Source organism: Corvus cornix, chromosome 1A (assembly GCF_000738735.6).
Source record: "Corvus cornix cornix isolate S_Up_H32 chromosome 1A, ASM73873v5, whole genome shotgun sequence".
In the NCBI taxonomy this organism is placed as follows: Eukaryota; Metazoa; Chordata; class Aves; order Passeriformes; family Corvidae; genus Corvus; species Corvus cornix.
This window is the reverse complement of record NC_047057.1, coordinates 43,423,997-43,447,268: the sequence shown is the minus strand read 5'-3', so window position 1 is coordinate 43,447,268 and position 23,272 is coordinate 43,423,997. Positions and strand designations below refer to the sequence as shown.

Here is a 23,272-nt window from a genome sequence, read left to right as displayed (position 1 = left end):
ATTTGTTGTTATTTTTCTGTTTGTTTGTTTCTTGTCTCTTTTATGGTTTTATCTTCCAGTCTCTGAATGTATGAAGTCTGCATGTTGAATTTCACTAGCATTTTTGCTACTCCCTTCCCTTCCTTTCTAAATATTATGGATTTCACAATTTCACTGTGATTTTCATGTTACCTACAACTTTTTATTCTCATCTATTCTTTTCATTGAATTCTTCCTTCTCACTGCTTCCAGCACATCCAGAGTTACTACCTTTCCATATCCTGCTGGTTTATTTTCCCAGTGACAAAGTGGGGGACTAAAACCGCCAAACAGACTCTGTCTAGTTGATGGGCTGCTTACATAAAGCTTCATCCTCTCGATAGGTATTCATGGTGGTCTGCCTCATCTTTCACTGTAGTCCCCAAGTTTGTTTCCCTTTCCATTGCTAACCTTTTTTCGTCAGGTTTACATTGTGATTTTAAATCACCCTTCCTCATTTCCCCCACTTGTCCTTAATGAACAATTAATATTACTAAAATTACTTCTAGTAATTTTTTAGCATATTAATATACCTTAGTAAGTCTTCATTATGCCAGGAAAAAACTGAATTTTTATCATGTTGCAAAGGTATAATTTCTCTCTCTTTATTCTTGCAATGTCTATGCACACACAAAGTTTTTAAGTTTTCAGCTAATTGAACCACTACACTTTCTTTGGTCCTCTTCTGATCCTGTTATCATAATTGACCAGTGGGTTCTTATTCAGTTTATCCTAAAACAATCCCAGTAAGGTTAGCGAAGCCTACATACAATGATACATTCCATGCTTTTCAAAGGGGGATTGCACTGTTACCACTACAAGGTAGAATATCATATTGAGAAAATCAAACTTTTTATTGAGATACCAGTTTTTCACCATACATTACATTTTGGAGCACATTTTATTTTTCTGATCCTTTATCGATGTCTGAAAAGATTATGAGGGCAGATCAGAAGAGTAAATTCTTCTGCCTCTTCTTCCTGAGACATTTTTGATCTCTTTTGGCTCCTGTCATTATCTCCATGTGCATAAAGAGCATGCGATAGTTAATACATGAGATCACTTTGTCTGGAAGGTCACAGAATAAGTTCCTCAAATGTTTTTCTCCCAATTGTGCAAGAATAAGAATAATGTGATGGGCAGCACTTTTAGGTGAAGCATGGTTCTCAGTTCTGCTTACAGTCCATGGTGTCACACATCAAATGATTCTAGCATTATTGTTGGTATCAGTTCATAAGAAATAGTGGCTCAGCATGCTAAAAATTAAGAAATGTGTTAAAAAAAAACCTATTAGGAGCAGGTGTGAGACCAAAGCCAAACTTGTACTTTTTCACTTGCTGTCTCTCTTATTTTTCCTTCCCTGCTTTTTCACAGGATCTTTTTGTCATAATCACTCTCATAGCTCACAATTACAATCTCGTTAGACCGAAAACTTTTCATTCTTATTTGTTCTGTGTTTAAGGAAAAAAACAAGCAAAAGAAAAGAAACAAGCCCTGGTTCCAACTGGAGACATTTGCAACTACTGTAATGTAAATAATATGTAGCCCAGACATACAATGAACTGAGGGACTGCCAGTACTTTCTGGGCCCACACACTTGGAAGGCAGTGGAGGGAGCAGGAAATGATTAGCAGAGGGGAAAGGCAGAGCTCCACCAGGCAAAGCTGAGGAAGCTCTGCAGTTTCAAGAGTTGCCAGCCCTGCTCAGGGCTGTCTTTGTGCACATGTTGAGATGTGGAAGCTGCTTGAGGTCAGCCAACAGAGTTGTTTCCACACTCACTAAGATTTTGTCTTACTGGCCTGAAAGCACTCACAGGTTAACAATAAATAACAAGCACGTAGTGAAGAAAGGAAGCAAAAAACTCGTTTTGAATTTAGAGGTTGCCGATAGCACTAGCTGTGTTAGTAGCAGGAAAAAAAATGCATCATAAATGTCTAAAGCACCTCAGAGTCACTCAAAGGATGAAGAAAAATATTTATTTGGGCTCCCTGCTTGTTTTCATTCACATCTACGAGCTTGCACACACACACACTAAACCCAGCTGTGTTCTTTGTAAATTTAAAGCAAAAATCATTTTATTGAGTCATCAGCTGGAAGAGGTATGAACTCTTTCAGTAAGTAGGAGCACAAGAGATTTTCCACAGGATCCTTTGAAAGTCTCATTCGTCTGGGCTGAACCATCACGTCTGGCAGAAACTCACTTCTGCTGACTCCAAGACCCACATCCAGGACATGAATATTCATCATGTTACTCATGCTGCCTTCTTTTCCCTCTGATGTGTTTGACTCCCAGCACCAGGGAGACACTCAAGAGCAGCTGTGGAGATTTTGCCAGGTTTTACTGTTTGGCCTAAGCAGGAAATAATTTTCACATTCCATGAAGCTTTCCAGTACAAGGGAGTTCTTTTCTTTCTTTTTTTTTTCTTTTTGTTTTTTTCTACCCTGCTTTAATAAAAAATTCTTGACTAAATGAAAGTTTTCAGTGAAGAAAACAAACAATTCCTCTTACCTACCCTAAACTAAATCAAACCAAGAAAATAATCCCCAAATCAAGAAGAAAGGCACATTTTCCATGATTCAGCCCCCAGATCTGAACTGGGATGCCCTGACACCAAGTTATCTTTTATTTCAGTAAACATTATTTCAGTCTGTCTCCTCCCTTCATTCCCCACTTGAAATTCCAGCTTGAATCTAAGAACTTGTTTTCCCAGTAGAGCTTCACTGAACTGACTGCTGAATTTTCAGGTTCTAAAAAGTATAAAAATTTTATATTTTTCTATAAACAAACAAATTCCTGCCTAGCTTTACTTGTAGCATTATTTGAGATCCTTTAAGAACATGTGAGAAAATTTATTCAAGACTGCACAACTTGAAATACAATGATTCATATGACTTCTACAGCCTCTTTGTAAGATGATAGAATCACAGGATCACAGAATGGATTGGATTGTAGAAAACCTTAAAGATTCATCCCCCCTGCCATGGGCAGGGACACTTTCCATTAGACCAGGCTGCTCAAAATACCATACAGCCTGGTCTCAAACACTCCCAGGAATGGGGTATCCACAGCTTCTCTGGGCAACCTGTTCCAGTTCCTCATCACTCTCATAGCAGAGAACTTCTTCCTAATATCCAATTTAAACCTGTTCTCTTTCAGTTTGAAGCCATTCCCCTTTGTCCTGTCACTACATGCTCTTTAATAAATAGTGTCTCTCCATCTTTCTTGTAGCCTCCCTTCAGGTACTGGAAGGCTGCAATTAGGTCACCCTAAGCCTTCTGTTTTCCAGGCTGAACAATCACAGTTCTCTTTCTTAGTCTTTCCTCACAGAAAAGCCCCAGCAGGTCTGTGTCCTTCCTGTGCTGGGTACCCCAGAGCTGGATGCAGCACTGCAGGTGGGATCTCACCAGAGTGGAGCAAAGGGACAGAATCCCCTCCCTGGCCCTGCTGCCCACGCTGCTTTGGATGCAGCCCAGGACACATTTGGCTCTCTGGGCTGTGGGTGCACATGGCTGGGTCATGTCCAGCCTCTCACCCACCAGCACCCCCAAGTCCTTCTGGGCAGGGCTGTTCTCCATCTGTTCATCTCCCTGCCTGTGTTGATACCAGGGGGTGCCCCCAACCCAGGTGCAGCACCTTGCATTTGGTCTTGTTAAACCTCATGAGATTCCCATGGACCCATTTCTCAAGCTTGTCCAGGTCCCTCTGGATGGCATCTCCTGTTCTTCATGTGTGACAACAGCACCACTCAGCTTGGTGTCATCAGCAAATCTGCTAAGTTGTAGTACACAAAAGGATGCTATCCAGTTCCCACACTTGTCTACTGGAGCTTACAACAAATGGGAGAAAGATGACAACAGTTGCCTCCTTCTGGGTAATTGCAGGAACTGTGGGATCCCCATTAAATACCCTTTGTGGCTGGAAGCAGGACACGGGGTGCTGTGCAAGCCCTGCTTGCTGCATGACCACCACCTGGGAGCTCTAACATAACCAGAAGGCCATCAGCCTTAACAATGCCAGGAAAGGGAAGTCTGTGAGATGATGGTGGTACAACATTTTACAGGTTTCGAATACCCCAAATGAATAAATAACCCCAGTTTTGAAATAGGCAATGAATTGCTAGTATTATGGCTAGGCACAAAGATAAGAAGAAAATGAAGATGCTTCTATAAGATTAAAGGCCAATTTTATCTAAGAGATACAGAAAACCACATCTAAAATACTATTGCCTAAAGGAGAAGCTATTAATACTGGAATAGACAAAAGTGGTAGGGTGATGAGCCTATAAAATACAACATAATGCATGTAACTCTTCACAGAAAAAAAGCAGGAATCTGCACTAGCTTAGTCATTGGTTAATGTTAATGTTTGCTATTAAAAGAGGTGAGTTGAGTATTAAAAGAGGTGGCTTCTACAAAAGAATAATTCTATTCAGGGGAATGGGTCTATTTAGCCTTAAAAAGACTTTTCCCATTAATGCAACCCGTAAACTCTCATGTAGATGTTTGACTCAGTCAAATATTTTGCATGACACTGACACATTTGACAATAAGATATTTGTGTATAACCTGAGCTTTAAAACACATTTTAATATCTCATTAAAATTCCACTTGGAGAACATATGGCATATAAAAATTCATTTGTTATCTTGATTGATGGCATTTCAGTGAGCACTCTTTGATTTTAGAATCAAAATATAATCTTAGACCTAATGAAGCAGGCTGTGCAGGCTGAACTTTTTGTAGCTTCCCACAAACTGCTTCAGTATTTTTTGGCAGCAATTTTGTGAAACACATCAGAAGGGACAGATCAAACATACTTTTAAAATATGTAGTCTGGTAATAATTGTGATTATATGTGCGAGAGATAAAACAGATATTCAATGACTGATAACATTAAATAATGGAATTAATAATAAATGGAATCATCTGGGAGAAATGGAAATATTCTATACAGGGAGAATTGTTTCCATTCTGGGTGGGACTGAGGGAAGGTGAACCCAATCTTAACAAGTGATGCAGTTTGAAAAACAAGTGATGCAGTTTGAAAAACAAGTTATGTGAACAGTGTGTGAAACATGAATGTCAGCAATGTACCATTAGGTGGTGGCTGAAGGAAAACAAAGAGGTTTTAAATCTGTTGGCTTATATACACTTGAGAAAAGCAAAAGAAATCTTATAATCAACAACAGCTGAACTTCCTGAACTCTTTTATGAGTCCTGCATCCTGTGTGTATCTTTGTGACAGAAGCCTCCTGAGCATTTCAATAACTCGGCTTGCCAGTTGCCAAGATTTCCATTATGGAAATCCATATCCAGACAGCAACAGACCCTGTCTTGTTCAGACACCTGTCTCACAATCCCCCTACAGAGATGCCTTTTTTGCTCTTGATTACAGGGAGAAACCTAAACATTCAGTGCAAACCGAACAATTGGATTTTAAATGGCTGCAAATAGCATAAAAATATGTTGTGACTATCTTACAGACACACAGAGCAGGAGTAGGAATAAGTGTAGGAGAGTTCAGCCTGTCACATTCAGTTCTTTTACGCTGCTGCTTTGGGAGTTTCTCCAGGACTGTGCAAATATGTACAGCATGCATCTAGCTTAGAAATTTTTACTCCACCTCTGAAATGCTTAATTTTGAACTGCATGTTTTGTTTATCTTTCTTTCTTTTTCCTTTTTTAATTCTCATTAGCTTAAGAAACCTGAAAAAGCTCAAGAGAGAATGGAAATGCATCAAACCATCCCTTCCTCCTCCCACTTGTGAGCAGTGCTTTATTTTAGAGGTAAGTTTGGGTGCAAATGCCTGCGCCAGACGTAGCTGTACATCATCCTTTTATACTGAACCTGGGCCTATTGCTTGGGTCTTTCTGCATAACTTGGTCCTTTACCTCACAGAATATGGGATAATCTTGTGAATTGCTTTTAGATCGAGTTTTAGGATTATGGAATTTTGCCCTGTCTCCAAAGGGGAATAATGAGCTACTCTTTTGTGCTGGTAGACTAACAAGGTCTCTTTTTCCCTGGATAGTTAGGAAATGCAGAGGCTGGCTCAGTGAAGCCCTTAAGGGCTCTTTGTACCTCAAAGCCTACCATGCTGTGGATGAAGGAGCATGACATGACCATGCATTCCTTCTTACTCACTTGGGCCGTATCATGCTCCTAGAAGAGGCATTACCTTCCATATAAGCCACCATCAATCTTAAAACCAAGTTTTCTGAAGTATATGCATATAAAAATTCAGGTGCAAAAATGTCTCATATCTATATTATATCCACATTATTCCCACAGAGACCAGATGTTCTTTCTGAATGATGATGATGATGATGATGATGATGATGATGATGGTGATGATTGCAAGGGCAGCAGTTGCTGGGAAATTTGTTATTGCAAAGCAGAGAAGTTCACAATAACAAACCCCACCCTCTCTGCCAGCACGTATTGAGTACACATTACACCACAGACTAAATTTATGCTTTCCTCAAGTTCCTTTTTAGCTGCCTTTTTTTTTCTTTTTTTCTTCCCCCAGCTTAAAGCTGATATATTTCTTATTTAAGGTTTTGATCTGTTCTCACCAGGACTGCTACAGGGTTATGGGATTTAATATGTCATTAAGATGGGCCACGTGCAGTTCAGGGCAGTACATTAATGGCCGAGAGTGGGTTATTCAGAACTCTCCGGCTCTCCAACATGCCATATACCACCCTCCTCCCCCTCACCCACAAGATCAGACTTAGCTCACGTTTGTTTTTAGAAAGCAGAACTTGAAGCCAGGTATTTTGCCACAAACATTTTCAGGCTTACGATCCAAGCAGTTGTAACTGAATGCTGTCTCTCACATGGAAAAAAATTCTGAACATGCTGTACATTCTTCAGTGCAAAATAAAATCCAGATGGCCTTTATTTTACAAAAAGAGTGGGACCAGCAGATGAAGAGACAGAAGTCCTTTCTTACTCGCATCCATTTCCAAACCTTGATAAAAAAAAGCAACCAGCCGAAAGCTCTTGTGACTGGCCAAAGGCAAGCAGTTACTGAATTATGAGATAACAATATGAGGAGAAACATGTTCTTTCTAAAAATAAAAGGACATTACCAGATGCAAATTGAATTAGTATAGGTGTTTATCGTCTTACAGTCCAACAACTCAGTTTTCAAAAAAGAACTGGACAGCCTGGAATGTGGAAAAGTCAGGTCTTGTGAAGAACATAGGTTGCTGTCACAGAACACTGGGAAAAAAAAAGTGGAACAAGGTAATTTTGAGTCAAAAATGAAGATGTTCTGTTATTGATAAAGGCTGGATGGAATATTCCAGGGCTATGAAGATACTTTCTCAATTTCTTTCAAAAGAGAATTTAAACATGGTTCCGCTGGTTTTGTGCTGGGGTGGAAACAGTTAACTAATGGTCAATTGATGCCCTCTTCCTGCCACAGCATACTAAACCCAAGAAGAAATAAGAAATGTTCCACAGTATCCATTTAAAATTCACCTAATATTTTCAGAAAATTCACTGATTCATTTGCACAAATAATGAAGGCAGACATTCCTTTTATTTTTCATCAACATTACAAAGGGGGCTTTTCTGAAACGTGTTTTGAAATGTTTCTATATATATAACTTTATAGTTGCTGTTTACTCTTATGACCCCCTTCTCTTCCTTCCAGTTTTTCTTTTAAAAAGGGAAAAGTAGAGCAAAAGCACATTTAAAAAAAATGTGTACTTTAGCCAAAAGAACTTTTTTGTCTTTTAAATTCCTTAAAAACATTAGGAAAAAGACTGAGAATTTTTTTGGATTTAAAAGTTCATATTTAAACAATACCCTCCATTATGGTGGGACGATTTAGATCTAGATCTATTAACAGCTTTGAAGATAAGCCAAGAACTCAGTCCTCAAAAATTAATTAAGTGAAAATACTAAACATTTCATTTAGTTTGGATGGGAGGAGAAAGGGAGGGATCTGTATGTTTCAGTGTGGCAGGAGAATTGAACAAATTAGGAAACTGCCAGGGATACTGAGGAGTTTTCTTTAGATTAAACAGAGATACAAAACAACAAAGCAGTAATAAAAAAAAAAAAAAATAGTAGAGCAGAGAGAGTGGTTTTCCCTCCAGATTTTCCTCTTGAGTTCACAAACTGTATCACAGCGTTCTAGGTGCTGTAATAAGGGGGAACAGCCCTGACTTTTTTGGATGAAATTTTGTTTGATCTAAAGCACTGGAGTTTTATCCCTGTTTTTAAAATAATATAGAAGGTTTTGTTTTGCTCCAAAAATTCCTAAGTGAAATACTGATAGAAAAAGAAAACTTTAAAGAAAACCTCCACAAAATGCTGTTGCAATTTCTAAATTCTCCTAACCCACTTTTTTGGTGATTTGTGAGAGGAGGCTGAAACCAGAGCTATTCTGTACAAACCCCATTTTTTAGCATGTGCACATGTACGTGTATGCATGGCTATGTGCACATAAGCATACGGACATCGATACGTGTCTGTGTGTAGGTAAGGATAAGAAACACCCCGGTCCCGGCAGGTCTGCTCCTAACCTGGGGCTGTTCCATTGATAAGCCCCTGTGATCCATAGCACAGCCTGTCCTGGCCAGGTGCTGCCTCTGGCTGTGCCCCTGGAGCCCAGCCCTTGCTGCGGGGCTGTGTCCCAGGGTCGGGGAGGCAAGACCGGCACTGCCAGAGAGGTGTGCAGCCACAGCCTCATGCAGTCTGAGGGTGCCTCTGGATCCTCCCACCAGCTGTTCTGCCTTGTGCTCTGCAGGCTGGCTGCTGTCGCCAGGGCTGTGGCACGGCCCCTCTCCATCGAGCCTGGGATCCCGCTGGTAGCTCCAGGGCAGGTGCGCAAGAGCCAGAGTTCAGGGGAGAAGCACCAGTGTTAACTACAGAGCTGAGAGACTTCTTGCCTGAGGGAAACGGCATAAGACTGTAGCTAAATGCAATCAACAGCTAGCAATAGCTGCTTTCATTTGGATCAGAGGTTGCCTATCTCTAAATTGGCTGCTGTGAAGGAGAAAATAAAAACAAGAGCTGTGAGTCACAGGTTCTGAGGGAAGGGATGTGTAAAAGACTGTAATGGATTCCTCCCTGCTGCCGACATCCTCCAAACTGCCCTTGGGCTGTAGTTTGATAAAGGCAATGAAAGCTGATATTTCCATACCCAGATACTTATTTAGCCAATATTAGCAAACCAGCATAAGCTGAAACACATTGCACTCTTTTGTATGCTCAAATCTGAGACACCATGAGAACAGCACTGAAATGATCTGATTTCATGTTCCTTAATGAGTTTGCCTGCTACCAGAGACCTCTCACATGCACTCGGCTTTGTTCCAGAAATGACTAAGAAAGCTTTCACTCAGGGCCAGACCTCTAAAACCAAAAAGAGTTGGACAACACTACCTGTAAACTATGTAGACAGTTTTTAAACATCTTGTTGAAGCTATGCTGCTGATAAAAACTCGCAATCTTAATATTCAACCATATTTGCTTGATTTTTTTGTTGTTTATATGCTTTATTAAAATTCCTTTCCTTACAAGAAGTCTTACATGAATTACATGACTAAAAAATTTAGAGAAAGCAAATGCTAGAGCAGTATAAGTACAGCTGGAGGAAATTCCTGTTTTATGTAAGCCAGAAAGCGATTTGTGTTTTCAGTAAGTAGTTATGTGGTTGTGGGTTTGTTTATGTATCTTTATATCACACATTCTCTTCTAATGTGCCCAAAATCTATGTTTTCTGTATCATTGTTCATTCATATTCCACACAAGTCTATCTATTTCTGCTACAGCTTCTTTTGTTGAACTTGGTATTCCAGACAAGGACACACAATTGATTTATACAATCCTATCATTCATTTGATAACATTTCTGTACCTTTGTTTACACATTGTTTGTTTTTATCAATGAAGTTATGTCTTCAGCACACACTTGAGTACTCATTCTGACTGATAAGATACCTTCATGGGTGAATAAAGCTATTTTGGATTTTTGATATTTCTATGAATACTTCTCACTGTTCCTTTTTCAATCTTCTGTTTATCAGTCCTGGAAAAGTAGTTTGATGACACATTCAGCAACAGTATTAGATTTCCCTAACATTCTACAAGGAAATTTGTGTTGTCTGGCAAAGGTACTATCTGATGCCACAGGGAGAAGAAGTTCCATGCATTTTTTAATTGTTTATTAGGTTTTATTTCAATGACAAATTGTGTCTTATGGAACCAGGCAAGAGTTTAGGAAATTTTTGCCGTTTAAGTTGTGTGATTGCTCATATAAAAAAACACAATGAATTTTTGAAAACACATGGAGTCTCTTTTAGGAGTCAGTGAAATAAATTTGAGTCTTTTCTATTTTTTTTTTTTTTTTTTTTTTTTTTTTTTTTTTTTTACTTCAGTAAGCTCCAGGTGAGGCCTTGAGACTGAATTTGGCCCACACAGTGAAAATCTGTATTTTAAAATTTAAATATTCTCTGAGAAAGCAGAGAGCCAAGAGGATTAATTAAGTGTTTTTCCATGTTTTCCAATGCAATAGAACTGCCTTTTGGAAATGATTTTGGAGACTACTTTGAAAATCCTACATAGTAATAGTAAAGGTTTAACAACAATGCAGTAAACATATCAAGTTACTGTACTTCATTCTGTTCCACCTATTTTATCTGGAAAGGAACAAGTTATATTTGAAAATTGTGTAGAAATGTTTGTGAAAACTGACTGCTCATCTTACTACCTAGCTGTGCGGGTAACAAATGGAAGGAGTCTTTTTACCGTGTTTGTTAGGCCTTACTGTATGACACTCCCCAGAAAAAACTGATGTAGGAGCCAAAGGATCCTGGGACTAATCATATGGCAAAGCAATTGTCTTATTCTAGGGAAATCAGTTCTCATCTCTGTATAATTACTGTCCTTCCTGTCTGTGGTCTACTTCATCTAGACTGTAAGTTTTTACATGCAGTAAAATGAGACCCATTTCATCATATGTTAGCCTTAGAAAAGTAAGAATCTCATTTCAGTTAGTTTTCCAGGCTCCCTGTACATTTAATAAAGAGAAAGAGAGAGAGACACTTCAGGGGATGAAACATTTTCCTTGTCTAAGACTGGAATAATATTAATTGCTCTCTGAACAATATTCTCACTACCTCTTCCTAGTGACAACACTTTAAACCAGATGTTAAGCTATGAACAGATAGAGTTAGGTGAGACAACTCAAGCCCTTTTGTACATTGCCTGACACCTTATCTCAGTTGCAATTTCCAGATATGACTTCAGTAGAAATAAATAACAATCTATTGGGCCAAATGGAGGCCTGACATTGTTTTACTGTCTTTTGGTGAAAATCTCATAGAGATGTTAAGTTTTCAAGGGAGTTCTCAGCCTGCATTCGGCAGAAGACCAAACCATATGTCTGCAATGGTTGTTTCTTCCCTTATTTTTATATTATATGGAGTGAGGCAATATTGGCTAACTCACTGTTCTATGATACAATACCTCAAGGGCCCCAGAATGAGATCTGATGAACTTCTGAGCTTCATAAACAACATGCCTTTTTAGGAGCAGCAGAGGATCTCTGCTGACCTACCTCCTCTGCAGGTGCAAGCCCACCTTGGTGTTTAGGCCAACTCTCACGTCACGCCCTGGTCCCTTATTATGCCACAGGGCTTCAGAAAGAAAGAAGTGAGAGATAGGTTGTTTCTACTCATGCTAACTCAAAACTGAATTTATCATAAAACTGCATAATCTAAATCAGCTTTAATATAGTTTTATAGTCCATTAGTGCCATTCTTAAGCTGCAGAAAGCCTAAATTACAAACCTAGCCCATAGTTCAAGATATATTTTATAGCAGTGCATCAAAATGGAGGCTGTTTATTCAACTCCTATGTTAACTTCTCTTAATATCTCACCAGAGCTTTCTAACCCAAAAAGATGGATTTTCAGTTCACAGTTGCTGCACATCCCTAAAAGGCCACACAGAACTTACTCTTTAATAAAATTACTCACTAGAAATATATTTTAGAGAATTGGTAAATTGCCAGAGTGAGGTTCTGGGTGACTAGATACCGTCCAGTTCAAAGCAAAAGACTCTGCTGCAGGGCTTTCTGTATGGGCAGCGTCTTCTCTGTGAAGGTGTTTTGCCCTATCAGTGATTTTGTGCTAACTCAGCTGTGCTGGACCCTGTGGAGCAGAGATAGTGAGTCATGTCAAGGTGCTGCAGACTTTTCACCCATCCTTAACCAATCCATGTCTGGGCCCATCTTCCACATCTCACTGTACAAAAATACACATTGTGGGAGTTGTACATGAACAGAAGTTTTGGATTGTATCTTACTCCACTTATGTACCTACACACAGGGGTAAATTGTGTGACTTTATAGGCCTTGGTACACATATGTTGCAAATTGCCTTTTTAGTGATTCCAGAATCACAACTGAAAAATGACACAACTAAAGTTTCTGCATAGCAGAATCCCCAAGCATTTCTGTCAGCAGTTGTCTTATCAGATATCCAAGTTCAGCTGTTGCAGGCTTTTCTTTTTACTTAGGGAAAATTCCATCTTGTGAAATAATTGTCAAGAGTTCTTGAAAAAAACATGAAAAATGAGAATGAAATATTCATGATTCATATGCTAAAATTCACATTTTTCTATGGTCTGTGAATGTTGATTTCCGAAAGGCACAGCAAATGGAAAGAGAAGCTTAGCTTCAAAGGGGATGTTATAAAGGTAAAGAATCTGATTTAGCAGTTCTACCTTTGTTCCTCCTTATGTCTGTTAGGTGGGTTACTGCCTTTTCTGCCTCTTCTGCCCCTGTATTTAACCTCACTTCAAAGGACAGCTGTATTTCATCACTCATAGCATACTATGAAAGCTCATTAGGTGAGAGGTCTTCCTTTTCAAAATGTTTTAAATATATTAATTATTTTCTAAAGTATCTTGAGCACATTCTAATTCAAAGTTAAATAATTTCAAATAAATGCATTATGATGTATTCTTTCACTTGCCAGGATCCAAATAAGAGGGAAAATATCTCATTTGAATTCAGTATAGCTTTTGAGTCCTTGAGATACACTTTGCCAGACAACAGCAACCAGTTGAAAGTGAGGGTATTAGGTATTCAACAGGGGTAACTAATACTTCCTAAAATATATGTGTTCTAATTGGTAATATTCAAAACTTTTAATTTTCAGCTTTGCTATTTCAAAGCAAATTATGATTTGTCTATATCACAGAAACTCCAAATGAAGAAAACTCACAAGTGTATTCCTCAGGCAGGTCAGAAGAAACAAGCTTCTATTTACAAAAGTTGTATTTGTGTACTTCTCTCTCTGAGACTGCACTGCCTGTCAAAGCTGGTCTCTAGGAACCATTATGACCTATCTATTCTTTGTATATCACAGCACATTTTTTTAAAGTGAGAAAGAAACTTCACAAGGTGTGAAAGTTATGATCTTCAAATATATTCTATGAATTCACACATAGAAGGACAGACTTTTTTTTTCTCATTAATTGTCTCTGTCTTTTGCTAAACTTTGACATTCATATTTGTGTGTGTTGCATTAGCAAATGAAATATCTTTTTTGACTTAAATAATAGAGCGATATTTTCATGTAAAATATTTCATGTGCTTTTTAGATTCTAGTGTGCAGAGTACACAACGAATATACAACTAATTTCAGGTAAACTGACTCAACCCTTTATCAAATCGTGCATATAAAGGCATTTTCAGGAGATACTGCTTCTATTCCTAAACTAAAAGAAAAAAATGTCCATTTCGATTAAATTCATAAGCTCCAGTAAGTCAGTAGAATAATGCTAAGTAATGCCAGCAGGATCTAGCTTAGAGCATAAAGACTGTTTCCAATGCCAAAAGAGCTCATTATGGTTTGATAGCCAGATTTTGAAAAGATAAAATGTACCAAGAGCAGCATGGATCTTTATGATCTTCAGAAGTGGTTTTAGGACGGAGTAGTTTTGGAGGGTTGAGCTAAAGTCATATTGTAATTCCATGGAGCAGGGACTTCCTCTCAGCCGTTCTGCTTCCTGTAGTAATCCATTTCCTCAGCCAAATGTTTTGTTTTAATACTGGCCACCAAGAGATAAAGCTTCTCTACCTGAATGAGACCTGAACCCCAGAGTCCTCTGGATTCTTACCTGAACCCTGATAATGACATTTTCTTTTCCATAGGTCTCTTACCTATTCTTTCTTTTCTCCCCTTGGCACAAGTTCTGCTGTGTTTACGTCAAGTCCTGTTTCTCTTGGGAATTAAGCATTTATTCTGCCCTGTTGTTCTCTAAAATTGGCCTCAAGACCTCAAGCCACTCAGCTCCTGAGCAGAATCCACATTTTCTTTGGATAGGAATCCAAAGTGTCTCAGTCAGGAATCCACAATACTCACAAGACAGATTGTGAGCAAGAAATTCTGAGGACAGGAAGAAATCTTAGATTTATTTTGCATTTTTTGAAAGATGCCTACATCCTCTCAGGATTCTGATTTAGGGGTATGAATAGCCTGAGTCATTATCTGAGGATTAAGAAGAAAAAAGAATATGTCTACCACTTCTGATGATTAAACCTCTGAGCCTTGTCAGGACTTGCATGAATGTGAACAGAACCTTTAGTAATAGTATGGATATTTTCAAAGTGCTTTAGTGGCACAGATGCAGGTATTTAAATGTTGTGAACTCCAGCAGCAACTTAATGAAGGCTTTGAGAACTTTGATTTTGATCCTAGACTTAAGTTCTTAGGTCCTTTGTGGCACTTACATGACTATCCATGAGAAAGTGTTTTTTTGTGTTTAAGGAGTTGTGTTGCTCCTTTCTGTACAACTGTGACTCTGAATGAGGAGGTGCTGATGGTGGCTCATCCTACACAGCCAGAGGGGTTTGAGAGGATGATTTACCAGAATGAAAACCGTACCTATAGCTGCTTGTTCCATACTGTAATGTATGGACTACTCACACTTGTGCATATTTGAGTATATTATCCACTGCACTCTTTTTACTTCTGTTTTTTTGGGTTTTGGTTTTGTTTTGTTTGGGGTTTTTTTGGATGGCTTTTTCCCTCTGTTCCTGCTCAGTGTCTGATCTTTTAAGTTTTGGCCGTTTTTTTAGTCATTTTATTTCAAATAACTTGTTAAGAAAGAACAAAAACTTAGTAGCAGACCTTCTGGTTCTGTGATTAACAGAATAATGATCTGTTTTGTTGTTGTCACTCCAGAAAAATTACTCAGTTCACCATTTTCTGCAAATCCAGTGTACACATCCGTCTATACGGGCAGACGTGCACCTCTGGCATATATTGAGTAGAACACATTGCACAGGAACAGATTGCTGCTTGCTTGCATGGTTTTTGCAGAGTAGCTGTAATTCAGCAGAACCTAGCTGAAGATGTTACCCTTTTCACTTAACAAAATGGCTGCAAGGTTTCTGCATGTTTTTGTGAAAGAAAAAAAATTCTTGAAAATGCTTTTCTTATTGGCATTTAAATTAGTTATGCTGCAAAACTCTCGATGCAGCTGTAAAATGATCACTATCCCATTTGTTGTTTATAAGGCTTTTTGGTTTTGTTTTGATAAATGATAATGGTTAAAATTGAGACATGCAAAGACATTTCAGTTTTGCTATTTAATCTGTAAAACTCCAATTGTTCAAAAACATTATTTTAAAAACACATATCTGATGCACTTTTACAACTTTTTCTATAGTTATCTTGCTATTAATGTGCTTGTTTTAAAAGATGATAATAATTTTATGCATGGAACGTCATCTCACATTTTATGAAGTATGATAAAAGGAAGCCTCTCTATCCATCTTCAAAGCTTAATATAATGAATCAACATGAAAAAAACCACTTGCCTAAAAGCCTGTTCCACAGGTAGGGTGGAAAATGAGAAACCTAATGGAAAAGACAGGAAAAGTCAGAGTGTCACTGCCAGAGCTAGACTTAGGGCTGAAGCTGCCAGAGCAGCACACTCTGCTCACAAGGGAACAAGTCACATGTGCAAAGGAACACAACACCCCCCAAAAGTGATTATTTATGCCACTATAACTATATATTCATTCTTCATATTCAGATAGAAAGAAAAAGAATTATGTGGTATCATGTTATCCATTAAAGATGCGCGTTCTTACCACAGAAATTCAGTGATTTCACCATAACTCTCCCAGTCAGCATATTAGATGTCCTTCTGCAGATTACTGATTGCAGGCTCTTCGTGCATGACCAGATTAGTCCCATGAAGGGGGTTGAGTGCTCAGACCTGCACAGTGCTTCATCTAGAAGCTGATAAAAAGATGTGACTTTTACCTGGATTCTGCTGCTGTACTGAAACAATGATAAGAGCAAGAAGTTCTAGATTTAGCTACACATACACATCAGGAACTGGAAAATCCATTATGCACTATGTGTCAGGAGAGCATAGCTAACTGAGAGGGTGCTTGACAAGAATGGAAACCAGTCCTGCACATCAGACCCCCTCTCCTTTCTCACACACATAGAGCAACCATTTGTTGTGCTGCCACGGGCAGTGCTTGCTATCCGTGGAAACTGTTTCCTCTCCACTGCTTTCCTTTTTGCAAAAGGCTAGGGGGGAGAGACGGGTATTTCCCTTTCATACTAACTGCAGGCTCAAGATGAACCCAGATAGGTAATGTGATTAATAACTAAAAGCTGTGCTAGCAAGTGACACAGTATCTGCCTCTACATGCCCAATTCTGCCCCAGGTTTCAGTGGAAGGTCTGCACTCTAGCTTGCTCAGCTCGAGTGTAAACCTTTTTTCACTTCTCTGTTTTGAGTTATTTGCCATCAAGATTTGGGTGAGCTCTTATTAATTTTCATGTTGATTTTTGGCTGGTTTTTTTTATTTGTTTCTTTCTTTTGCTTTCTTTTCTTTTAAAATTTTGTTTTAAGAAACTGAGACAGCAGATATTTTTGTTCAAAGCCATTTCAATTAACAAGGCTGTATTCAAACTTTAGAACAAGTCAACACATATTAACCTTCAGGTGGCAGGCAAACTGAAAATCTCACTCCCAAAGGACAGCAGTTGAAACAGTTACAGGGAAGGAGAATATGGACAAAACATTACATGATGGCCATTTGCAGCATTGCCAGGTTGGATTCTATATTGTTCAGGTGCTGATTTGCCACTGAGCATGGACTGGACAAAAAAAAAGTCTTAAGGTTAAAAAAGAGCTCTCTGACCAATGAACTTAAGCATCCTTCAGGATAATTAGCCGCTTTGAAAACAGGGTTTATGGACATGTATTAGAAATATGACCATGTATCGCTGAAATGGGAAGGAGGTACGTGAAAAAGTGAGACTCTTGACTTCTTGACTATTTTTCAAAATCTAGGGTTCATTAAGGAAGACAAAACCCCATTGTTTGCCATATTTATGTTTAAATGACCTGAGAAGCATCAGGAAGACTTTCTTTTTGAAGATGCACGTGCTCACAATTTTATTTGCAGTGACAGTTTTAGGTTTTAACCAGCTTGTAAACTGGGAACAAAAATTAGCAGAAAGCCTTCATGTTTATTGAATGAACTTTCCCACAAGAGCCACTAAGGCTCTTATAGCCTGGTTTTTGCTGTGTATATTCAGGATCCCTTAAGCTTAATTTTCACATGGGAAGTTTTTTTATTAATTTAAGAACATTGTTTTCTTTGCTCAAATAAACAAAGAAGTTGCAAGGCACAATTATTTCTGGATCTGAAGTACTTAGGGTACAAAATTTTTAATTTTCATAGTGTTTCAACTATCAAACAAACCTTAAACTCACTTTTTATACAAATACCAAATTATATGACAAATGTTTCTTTCTAGATGCATCACTTTAAGTTTGCATGCATACTAGAAATTATGTTTTAACTTTTAATGTTACAAGTTTTTGGGAATGGGCCTAAAACACCAAATATTTTTTGCATCTTTTTTCAAGTGCCTGAAAAAACAGCTTGGAAATGGAAGTTGCATATTCCTCTGATTTTTTTATTTAAACACTCTGAAGAGAAACGTCCCAGTCCTAGGATCATGTTCATGAGTTTCTTCATTAAGTGTTTAGGTTAGACCTGAATATTGCTAGAATTCTCTTACTGTATGCTGATGCCATTTCACTATTTCTTCTCAGTCACAGGTAACTAACTCCCTTTTCCCCAGCAATATTGCTCTGTTTAAATATTTCAGGAAAACATCTTGTCTTAATGAGATGGTATGGCACTTCCAGTGGAATCTCTCCCACTTTGCCTCTCCCTGTGTCATGTTACATAATGATTTTTGTACCTCTCTGTAGTATTAAGATGTGCCAACTTTATTTCCTGACTGAATACCTGCTTCAGGTATGATTTAAAAGGCCAGCCTGTCGTAGAGTTTCTTCTCCTCCTAATCTCACCACTGTTCAGTGAGAAATTTCAGGTTATGCCAAATCTTTATCTACCTTGCCCAGCCTCCAGAGCTCTTGGCAAAAGGCATTATTTGAGCTACATTCACGTTCCATTCCTATCCCAGGGCAGCTAGTCAGATTCTGAGAGATGCTGAACAGGCATTTGTTTTGTTAGATTTAAAATAGTAAATCTCACTTATAGTAACTGTAGAAAGCACTTAGGAATCTTCCTCACCCTCGGTCATCTTAATGTGCATTATGATCAAATTCCAAGACTTTTCACTGGTGTGTATAAAAAGAAATTTCTGAAATTCATCTTTAAGAAAGTACAATATCTTTCAGCTTTCTTAAAAAAAAAGAAAATGATGACTTTCCACATGCTGGGAATATGTTGTCTTATTGCAGGGTTGTGATTATGTTTTGAGAACAACTTACTCATTAGTGGCAAATGTGAATGACATCACTAAAACAGAAAGATATCTTATTGTGTTCACCAAAGTTAGTCAATAAAAAGGCTTCTTTCCCATCTTTTTTTTTTTTTTTTTAAATTTATTTCTGAAATGGGATGTCTGTTTTATTACGGTAACCATGAGGACTTCAGAGTATATGCAAGACAAAGCTTATGAACACAACTAGTATTTACTGCTAGGTCAACTGATACAGTTTTAAAGAAATAAAAACAGTCAAGCCAAATCTTGAAACATGTATTTTTCCAACAATACTGGCTGACCTACTAGAAGATACTACTTGCAAATATGGCACAACGAAATATTTTATCTTTCACGATGACTGGTAGTCATAGGCTTCCTATCTTGTATTTTGCAAGATCATTTTATTAGAAAAAACAGGGAACATATACTGGAGGAAAACTAGCTCATCATCTCATAGACAATGTTAATTTAATCTAAACTTTGAAGTGAATTTCAGCTTCCCAACTACTGTATCAGCCTTTTAGATCAGAAACCAGAAAATCCTGAGATTTTCCTCCTCCTATGTTATGCAAACCAATGATCTATTATTGGAATCTATTTTATTAGTAGCACAAATAAATTCAACCTGTACTTGAAAAAGTACAACCTGTACTTGCCTTAAGGAATAAACAGTGAAACATTTATGAAAAGTGGAAATTATCCTTAAATGACTGCAAAAGTGTAGAACAGTTTTATATACCATGTCTTATTAAAATTCTGCTAAATGAGTACAAAGTCGGTTGGCTTAACGTGCATTTATACATTTTTAAGCAAGATATATATTGCATGAACCAAGGAACTCTGAGATTTTTTTTTTTTTTGTAAATAGAGATATCTTCAGTCACCATTGTCATAGCACAGGTCTAAGTAATTTATATTATTACTATTATTCTCTATGGGTTGACTAGCTGCTGCCACAGCCTTTTACCAAGCCAAGAAAAGGGGGATATTTCAGGGAATTTAAACCTAAACCAGGAAGAGTTTTAGGCTTCAGTGCCTTTCATCATCTATACCTGGAATTGCATGAGAAGGGTGCTTCAAGATTTGTTAGGACAGAGGTAGATGGAAAGGAGAAAAGAATGGCTGTGGAAGGGAAAGAAAAACATAATTTAGAGAAAAGAGATTCATGCTGAGCCTTGATGTTGTGAACTCTCATGTCTGAGAAATGAAGATCTATCAAAAGGAATGTTAAATTAGGAAATATGGCTATTGAGCAAAGAACATGGTTTTCAAGTCCTCTGACTGATGCATAACCATGCCACAGTTTTTATCACTGCCCAGGAAATAAACCAGCCAAGTTATTTAAACTTTCTCCTCTCCAGACTTACATTTGGAAGGGAGCTGGGTGTGCTCTCTCCTTCCATGCATAAGTTGACCCAACTACCTTTCCCAAAATGTCCCTGGCTTTCCCAGCTGGAATCAACAGAACTATGATGGCTGCATGAAAGAAGCAGACACATCCAGGCTCTCCATGGCCTAATGGGATCAGGTCTTCAAGGAAAGTAAAAGATGCTGTTTTGTGTTTGGGTACCCTGAGGGACAGTGTCCACTCCAGCTTACAGGGTTGCTCCTCTCATCTCAGCCAAACTGGATCGTCAAGGGAAGGAGGGTGGGACAGCATATCTGTATTCATCCTTTTATCAGTAATTTCCCGTTCTTCCACTTAAATTACTGTCCAGCAGCTCAAGGACCAAATCTACTGTCCTTCTCCTCTTTTCTTCCATCAAGAGGCTGGGCATTGTCTGCCCATTTCTGGTAGGATGTTCTTTGTTTTGTGTTCATGCACAGTTGCACCTGTGGAAGGCAGCCATCCGTTCTCTTAGTTGTATCAGAATAACTAGAAATACAGGCAAGAGATAATTTCTAACATCATTATCTAGCTGGAAGAGTGTAACAGCAAAAGCAAGTGTGCAAGTTAGGGGAAAAGAAGACATGCAGTGGAAAGCTGCGTATCTCACTGAAAATTGGCACAATGCTACCTAGAGAAAAATATATAACTTTGTGCTTCACCTTCCATTATTTGGTCACTTAAGGGATTTCATAGCCTGAAATTGCATTTATTTCCATGTTCTGTTTAGGCATAGTTCTATTTAGGGTTTCCCTCCCCTGTCTCAGGCATCCCAGAATGACTTGATAGTACTGCAGTATCTTGGTTTTGCCCTCCTATGAGGAATTTTGCATTTGAGCTTTTTCAATGATGCTCCAGCTGTTTGCCAACTAGAATACAAAGTTTGGTTTTTGCCTTGAAAGCAAACATGCATTTCTTTTTGAAGGATCTCCATGGGTGGAATTTGTCTGTCACTGAGACATTAGATGTAGAAGATGTAAAACTATCCCTCAGCTACGTGGTGTGCATATACAAATATACATAGATATACATATGCTCAATGGAAACCAGCTTTATGAGAAATAGCTATTCTACTTAGAAACATCATGTCAATTTAGTTTTATTGGTGGAAAAAAGTTACCCACACAATAAATAAGGAAGTGAGTTAAAACTGAGGCCAAACACACAGTTTTGTGATGTTCTTCTGCAAAGCTGCTTCTCTTAGACATCAACGAGGAGAGCTTCCCCAGTGTCATTGAAGTTTTTCTGTCTTACTGCAGCTAAGGATTTGATCCTGTTATTTGAACAATTGTAAAAGAGTGCCTGATGTTTAGGAATTAGGGGAAGCTAGACAGCCATGTGGTGTCACATAAGCCAATGATTTAGCCTTAATTTTGTCTGACTAAAGTATGTAAAGCAGTGGTCATGAAAACAGTAAGTAAAGACAAAGCAGTTTTGTCCTAAAATTGCTTAACGAAGGCAGCACTGGCTGAACAGTAGCACTGGTTTTTAGTGACCTTTCATAAAGAAAAGGCAGTCTGTCTGTCATTATGCAAATGCAAGAACATCTGTTCCATGAAACCCTGTAATAATGCCTGAGGTTTGCATGGTATGAGAATAAAAACTGTTTTGACAAAGGCTACAGAGTGCGCTTGTATTAGCCAGACAGCCTTTTTTTCTAATCCAAGTCTACCTCAAGCATAGGGGGCCAGACCTTCAGCTGGAGAAAATTGTTGAGGCTCAGTGGAACTGGTTTCTCAGAGCACTGTTTTATTTTGTGAATAATGAAATCTAAGAGGTAGCTGCTTTATCAGAGCGTTGCTATTTCATTAGTAACAATGGCAGCAACGGATGGGTGACACAATGTGAAGTGCTCATTGCAGCCTTCCTATGCAAGCCACAGAAGAGGCAGTGAGCACTGTTTTTAAGAAGTCTGCCAACGACTAACTCACATCTGCTTTGGTTTAATGAAAAAAAAAAGAAAAGAAAGCAGTATTGACAGCAGATATAAACAAGTGGATGTCTCAGTTCTGTTTCATACTTAATAAACCTCAGGAAATACCTATTAAAATCTATTGATTTTTCCCAAGACTGTTACCACCTCTGAATTTAAATGATGAAGGGGCTGGTGTGCTGTGGGTCGTGAGTGCTGGGGACTTGTGCACTCCAGTGGTGACTGATAGAAATATTATGAAGATGGAGATCAGACAGGAACACAATGTACTGCTGCTCACATAATCTTTTTAGGAAGAGCAACCACAGGCTGCTTTCATAGGCCTAACTGGAGCACGGGGGAATTAGAGCAGAATTTCATCTTGCTGACGTACGTCACAGCTTCTTTTCAACATCAGAAGCAGGGGCCTCCTCCATGTATGGAGCCAAAAGATAGCTCTGTCCTTGGCTGCAGGGGGAAAGAGGAGACTGCTTGATTTCTCTGCATGGGGGTAGTCATGGGCTAATGCCAGTCCTTGCTAGAGGATCTGCTTTAGAGCAACCATCACCCTTTCAGAGCCTAGCTGAGCAGCATAGGATTCAAAAAAAATTTTCTGCTATACCTATATTTAAAAGCACTTAACTTTCACATCACAGATATTCACAGATATATGCACAAATATTTGCAAGGGCTCAAAATTAGCTGGGAAGTTTTCCTCTAATAGTGGGTTTTGTTTGATTGTTTTCAAAATCAAAAAAGGGTGGGAATTTAGCCAGCTTTTCTATAGGAATGCAAACATTTAGACATTAGGTCTAAGTTGAGAAGGTGCCTCTGGCTGATCACAGATGTTTCGTATAAGTGGGAGCGTTCAGTTTCTGCCTGTGCCCGTGTTTGTTCACCAAGTACGGGGCAGAAGCCAGGACTTAGCTCACACCACCCTCACGGCGTCCACATAGCTAAACAGGGATGAAACAAATCCTACCCCAGAGCCTGTAACGCAGAAAAGGTTATGATAAATGATTAGTCTTAATTTGCCTTAAATAACTAAAACCAGGAAAGAGTCTGGCATTTGTTAAACAATTTGGCAGTTATTTTGGGGGTGATGGTGAAAATAGTGCAATCAACACTATCTCTGGTCTCCTTTCAGGAAG

At 38.5% G+C, this 23,272-nt stretch overlaps 1 long non-coding RNA gene across 1 annotated transcript in view; it reads left to right on the top strand.

Moving 5' to 3' along the window:
• The window catches only part of LOC104698441, a 147,017-nt gene that overhangs the window by 56,366 nt on the left and 67,379 nt on the right, over positions 1 to 23,272 (top strand). Inside the window, exon 4 of the long non-coding RNA XR_753329.4 lies at positions 5,715 to 5,805. This is a non-coding gene — a long non-coding RNA (uncharacterized LOC104698441). The remainder of the gene's footprint in view (positions 1 to 5,714; positions 5,806 to 23,272) is intronic.